This window comes from Hemitrygon akajei, unplaced genomic scaffold (genome assembly GCF_048418815.1).
Source record: "Hemitrygon akajei unplaced genomic scaffold, sHemAka1.3 Scf000046, whole genome shotgun sequence".
NCBI classification, from domain to species: Eukaryota; Metazoa; Chordata; class Chondrichthyes; order Myliobatiformes; family Dasyatidae; genus Hemitrygon; species Hemitrygon akajei.
The window spans coordinates 8,306,237-8,312,409 of NW_027331932.1; positions in this window are offsets into that span (position 1 = coordinate 8,306,237).

Consider the following 6,173-nt stretch of genomic DNA (forward strand, 5'->3'; position numbering starts at 1 on the left):
TACATATTTACCAAACTCTGGCTGAATATATTCCTCCCAGTCTCCGTTCTAAAAGGACGGATCTCCATTCCGATGTGGGTCCACCGGTCTCGCCACGGGGAACCTTCTCTCCACATCTACTTTGTCGAAGCCTTTGAACATTCGATCGATTTCAACAACAACCCTCTCCCCGCCGCCCCCTCATTCTTCTGAGTTCCAGCCATCAAACGTTCCTGATCTGATCAGCGTTTCAATCCCGGAATCATTCCCGTGATCTTCCTTTCAACCCTTCTCAATGCAAGCTCATCGGGCCGGATTCGATAAGGGACCGGAACCGCTCACAGTATTTCCAAGTGAGGCCTCACCAGTGCTTTATAAAGTTTCAACGCTACATCCTTGTTTTCATATTCTAATCCTCTCGACAAGAATGCGAACATTGTATTTGGCTTCCTCGCCAGGGACTCCACCTGGAAATGATCCTTTAGGGAATCCTGCACGATGTCTACCAAGTCCCTTTGGAACTCATGTGATTGAATTCTCTCACCATTTATTAAACAGTCTATGCCTTCATATCTTCTAACAAAGTGCATGGCCATACACATCCCGACACTGTGATCCACCCGCCGCTTCTTTCCACATTCGCCCAATCTCTCTGAACCCTTCTGTAGCCTCTCAGCTTCCTCGACCAGACCTGTAGATCGGTGACGTCACAGCCGATCTGAACTGACTGAGGTTTCCCGATGAGGATGTCCATCATCCAGTTACAGAGGGAGGTTCACTGGCCCAGGATCTGAAGGGAGGATTAGATAGATAGATAGATAGATAGATAGATAGATAGATAGATAGATAGATAGATAGATAGATAGATAGATAGATAGATAGATAGATAGATAGATACTTTATTCATCCCCATGCGGAAATTCTACTTTTTTTCCAATGTCACATACACTTGTTGTAGCAAAACTAATTACATACAATACTTAACTCAGTAAAATATATGATATGCATCTAAATCACTATCTCAAAAAGCATTAATAATAGCTTTTAAAAAGTTCTTAAGTCCTGGCGGTTGAATTGTAAAGCCTAATGGCATTGGGGAGTATTGACCTCTTCATCCTGTCTGAGGAGCATTGCATCGATAGTAACCTGTCGCTGAAACTGCTTCTCTACTGAACGCCGAGCTGTTGTCAGTCAACAGCAGCCTGACGGTGGTGTTGAATAGTGCAGGTGGTCCATGGTCCAGGGGAGAGCAAATTAGATTGTATCCGCGGTAAACCTATAGTGGAGTTCGTCACATTATAGTGGCCATGTCCTTGCTGGAGAAGGGGTTGACTTTGGGTATGACCAGCCTCTCTAAACACTCAATCACTGTATCTGTGAGAGTCACTGGGCAATTGTTGTTAAGGAAGCTCTCCCTACTCTTCTCGGGCACTGGTGTGATTGTCCCCGTTTGAAGCAGGCGGGAAATTCCGACTGAAGCAGAGGGAGATTGAGGATTGTCTCGGACTCTCCGCCCTACTCTACAGTCTCCGTCACCTTATCGCTTAAATTCACCCCTCCTTGTCTCCGCCAGCCCCTGTATCACCTATCACCCTGTATTTCTCTGTCACCCACTCCCTCCAAGATCCTCATTCCCCGAAACGCGCCTCTTCCCCTACTGCACCACGGCTCCGTCAGGCCGGTTAAAACACCTCTCTGTCTGTTTTCACAGAGAATTACGGGTGTAATGGCGGAGTGTTAACGTCTGGTGCTATCACGCTCTCCTTCCACTGGGTATCGATCTCTTGTGGTTTTGAGCCTCTCTACCTCTCATCACCCCCGACCAGTGACTGAAAACTCAACATCCCTTCACTGCCCTCCCCTCTCCTCCGCTACCAACCCCACCCTCCTGCTCTACAGTTGGCGACACACACATATTATCTCTGAGGCAGAGACAGAGTTCAAGACCACAGGAAGGCCGAAGCGCTGTTGATTGCTGAGAGAGGAAAGCGGGCAGAGAGGAAGCTTCTCTCTTTTTCTGACCCCGGGAGTGTGTGATTGGACAACGCTTAGGGAGCTTCACTCTGTGCCTGACCCCGGGAGTGTGTGATGGGACAACGCTTAGGGAGCTTCACTCTGTGCCTGACCCCGGGAGTGTGCGATGGGATAGTGTGGAGCGAGATTCACTCTGTGTCTGACCCAGGGAGTGTGTGATGGAACGGTGCGGAGGGAGATTCACTCTGCGTCTGACCCAGGAGTGTGTGATGGGACGGTGCGGAGAGAGATTCACTCTGTGTGTGACCCCGGGAGTGTGTGATGGGACAGGGTGGAGCGAGATTCACTCTGTGCCTGACCTCGGGAGTGTGTGATGGGACAACGCTCAGGGAGCTTCACTCTGTGCCTGACCCCGGGAGTGTGTGATGGGACAGTGTGGAGCGAGATTCACTCTGTGTCTGACCCAGGGAGTGTGTGATGGGACGGTGCGGAGGGAGATTCACTCTGTGTCTGACCCCGGGAGTGTGTGATGGGACGGTGTGGAGGGAGATTCACTCTGTGTCTGACCCAGGGAGTGTGCGATGGGACGGTGCGGAGAGAGATTCACTCTGTGTGTGACCCCGGGAGTGTGTGATGGGACAGTGTGGAGCGAGATTCACTCTGTGTCTGACCCAGGGAGTGTGTGATGGGACTGTGCGGAGGGAGATTCACTCTGTGTCTGACCCAGGGAGTGTGTGATGGGACGTTGCGGAGAGAGATTCACTCTGTGTGTGACCCCGGGAGTGTGTGATGGGACAGTGTGGAGCGAGATTCACTCTGTGTCTGACCCCGGGAGTGTGTGATGGGACAGTGTAGAGCGACATACACTCTGTGTCTGACCCAGGGAGTGTGTGATGGGACCGTGCGGAGAGAGATTCACTCTGTGTGTGACCCCGGGAGTGTGTGATGGGGCAGTGTGGAGCGAGGTTCACTCTGTGCCTGACCCCGGGAGTGTGTGATGGGACAACGCTTAGGGAGCTTCACTCTGTGCCTGACCCCGGGAGTGTGTGATGGGACAGTGTGGAGCGGGATACACTCTGTGTCTGACCCAGGGAGTGTGTGATGGGACGGTGGGGAGGGAGATTCACTCTCTGTGTGACCCCGGGAGTGTGTGATGGGGCAGTGTGGAGCGAGATTCACTCTGTGCCTGACCCCGGGAGTGTGTGACGGGACGGTGTGGAGGGAGATTCACTCTGTGTCTGACCCCGGGAGTGTGTGATGGGACAACGCTTAGGGAGCTTCACTCTGTCCCTGACCCCGGGAGTGTGTGATGCGACAGTGTGGAGCGAGATTCACTCTGTGTCTGACCCAGGGAGTGTGTGATGGGACTGTTTGGAGGGAGATTCACTCTGTGTCTGACCCAGGGAGTGTGTGATGGGACGGTGCGGAGAGAGATTCACTCTGTGTGTGACCCCGGGAGTGTGTGATGGGACGGTGTGGACGGAGATTCACCCGGTGTGTGACCCCGGCAGTGTGTAATGGAACAGTGTGGAGGGAGATTCACTCTGTTTCCGAACCTGGGAGTGCGTGATGGGAGGGTGTGGAGGGAGATTCTCTCTGTGTCTGATCCCGGGAGTGTTCGATGGGACGGTGTGGAGGGAGATTCACTCTTTGCCTGACCCCGGGAGTCTGTAATGGGACGGTGGATAGGGAAATTCACTCTGCGTTTGACCCCCGGGATGTGTGTATGGACATTGATGAGTTTCTCCGTGTCACTCTTTCTGTCTCACTCTCTCTCCCTGCGCCAGTGCGGACACTCCCCACCTGCTCCCTCTCTGCACGTCCATCATTTCGAAAGATACGTTCTCTTTTCCCCGCGCATCTGACTTACAATGGAGAGTGTGACCGATCCCTATTGCGATGATAAAAATGGTGATAAGGACGTACCTGTCCAGTGGGGGCGCCTTTCCAGGAAACGGAACAGTGGGCCGCTTTGTTATCGGATATCCGTCAGGTGCGAGTTCAGTGCGGGCGAAAGAGATTGGGAAGAGAGTAAGTATGAGAGTGAGGGTGGTGGAGAAAGGGAGAGGGGAGAGTGAAAGAGAGGGCTGAGTAAAAAGCACAGTGAGAAAGATAGGGATAGGGAGAGAGTGTGTAGAGTGCGGAAGCGAGCTGGACAGAGGAACGAAATTGAAGCAGGCTTGGGATATTCATGGAGGATAAAGACGTGGGAGGCAGAGAACGAATCGTATAATAAGTTTAAACCGAGAGAAATGGTCTCAGATTGAGAGCGTAGGCAGGGACTTGAGAAAGTGAGAGTGGGGGAGTGAGGAGAGGGGTGAAAGGAAGGAGGTTGCGGATAGGAATGGTGTGGGAGAGAGAGAGGGAGTGGGATAAGGGCTCATGGGCATGGTTAGAGAGGGGGATAGAGGCGTAAAAGAGAGTCGGGGGAGAGTGAGGAATATGGGGAGAGAGATGAAGAAGGGTGGTCGTAGAGGGAGAAAGGAGACGATAGAAATGGTGATGATGGCAAGAAGGGTAATATGGAGGGGGAAGAGAAAGTTAGAGACAGTTGTAGAGGGAGAGTCTGTGACAGATGCAGATGTACCTGTGGGGGAGAGACAGGAAGTGAAACGGATAGGGAATCCGTGGCTGGCGGCCACGGAAAGAGACTGAGAGACAGGGAGGAAGGAGCGTGAGGACGGAGAGGGGAGGAACCGTGAGTTGGAAAAGTTCGAATAGGGAGAGGGAGGCAGAGTGGGAAAAAAACTTCTGATTTAAATGGAGAGGAGAGTGAGACAGCGAGGGTGGAAGAAGAGGTAGGGCAAAAGACGTTGTTGTAGCGAGTAGGAGAGTGAGGTTCTGGGGAATCGACTCTATCCCTCACCTTGCCGTGCGCCGCCATCCGCCAGGATATTTCCGTCTGGATTTTCCGAGCCTTCACAGAGAGGCAGAGACCCACAGTCAGAGACGGCAGGAGTGGAGGACAGGGTGACGAGGCAGATCTCTCCCAGATGTTAGCCAACCCACAACCCTCCTCACTTCAAACATCCCTTTCTCACCATTCTACCCCGTCTGTCTCTAACTTCTCTTTGAGCGTCTCCTCCTCCTTCTGAGCGAGGGACCCACGAGGCAGGGGGGAGAAATGTTCTTGCCTATATTGTTCAGCCCCACCTGCACTCTCTACTCCACTCCCAATGTTGATCCGAAGCTCCAACCTGTCCGCACGATAACTCGACAACGATCCCTTCCCACTCCCCCCCGTTTCTTATCTCCTTCTGTCCCGTTGCTGATTGCCTCCCCCTCTCGAAACATTAATTCCCTCTCGCGCATCTCCTCTCTCCACTTCACTCCCATGAACCTACGGCCCTCACATATCGCTTGCATGTCCCTCCCTCCCTCCCCCCTCTCCATTCCCTCATCCTCTGCACCACCATTCGTCCCTCTATTGTAAAACTCGCCACTTGCTCTCCTCGCCTCTCCACAAAGAAAAGCAGAGGACAATCGGAAACTCATCCTAACGCCGAGATACAAGAGAAAGGAGGGGTGCCGGGTGGAGGGAGTGGGTGGGTGCGGTCCCTCTGTCTGAGGTGAAGGGAGGGTGGGAGGGATGGATGCAACGGGCGGAGATATGAGTAGGGAGAGAAGGGGAGTGATGAGGGAGGGTGGGGAAGAGGTAGAGGGAGGGGTGGTGTAAAGGGAGAGGGAGAGAGGAGTGTGGGGTGTGGGAAGTGGGACAGGAAGAGAAAGGCGAAGGGCTGAGATATGTATAGTGGGAGGAAGCGGACAGGGGAGGTTAGGGAAAGGGAAATGAGTGAAAGAGGTGACGTAAGGTAGCGGTGGAGTAGGGAGGGAGGTTGAGGTACAGGAGGAGGGAGAAAGAGAAGAGGGAGAGAGGATCGTGCGGAGTGGAAAAGCGGATACAGAGGGCGGGATGGAGGGCAGGAGCAATATTGGGAGGGTGGAGAGAGAGGCGAGAAGTGTGAGGAAGGGAAGGAGCAGGGGAGTAGGATGTGGGAGAAATGGAGGGGAGTGGTGGGGCGAGAAGGTGAAGGCGACAGAGGGAGGGAGACAGATGAGGGAGGGGACCAAGGGGACGGAGGAAAGTGGTGGGGCAAGGAGGGGACAAAGCAGATTTTGGAGGTGGAGGAGAGAGAAGGGGAGGTGAATATAAGTGTGGGTGAGCGAGTGGGAGGGAGGAATGAGGTCACGGGATCACTCATTTTCCGCCACCTCCGTGA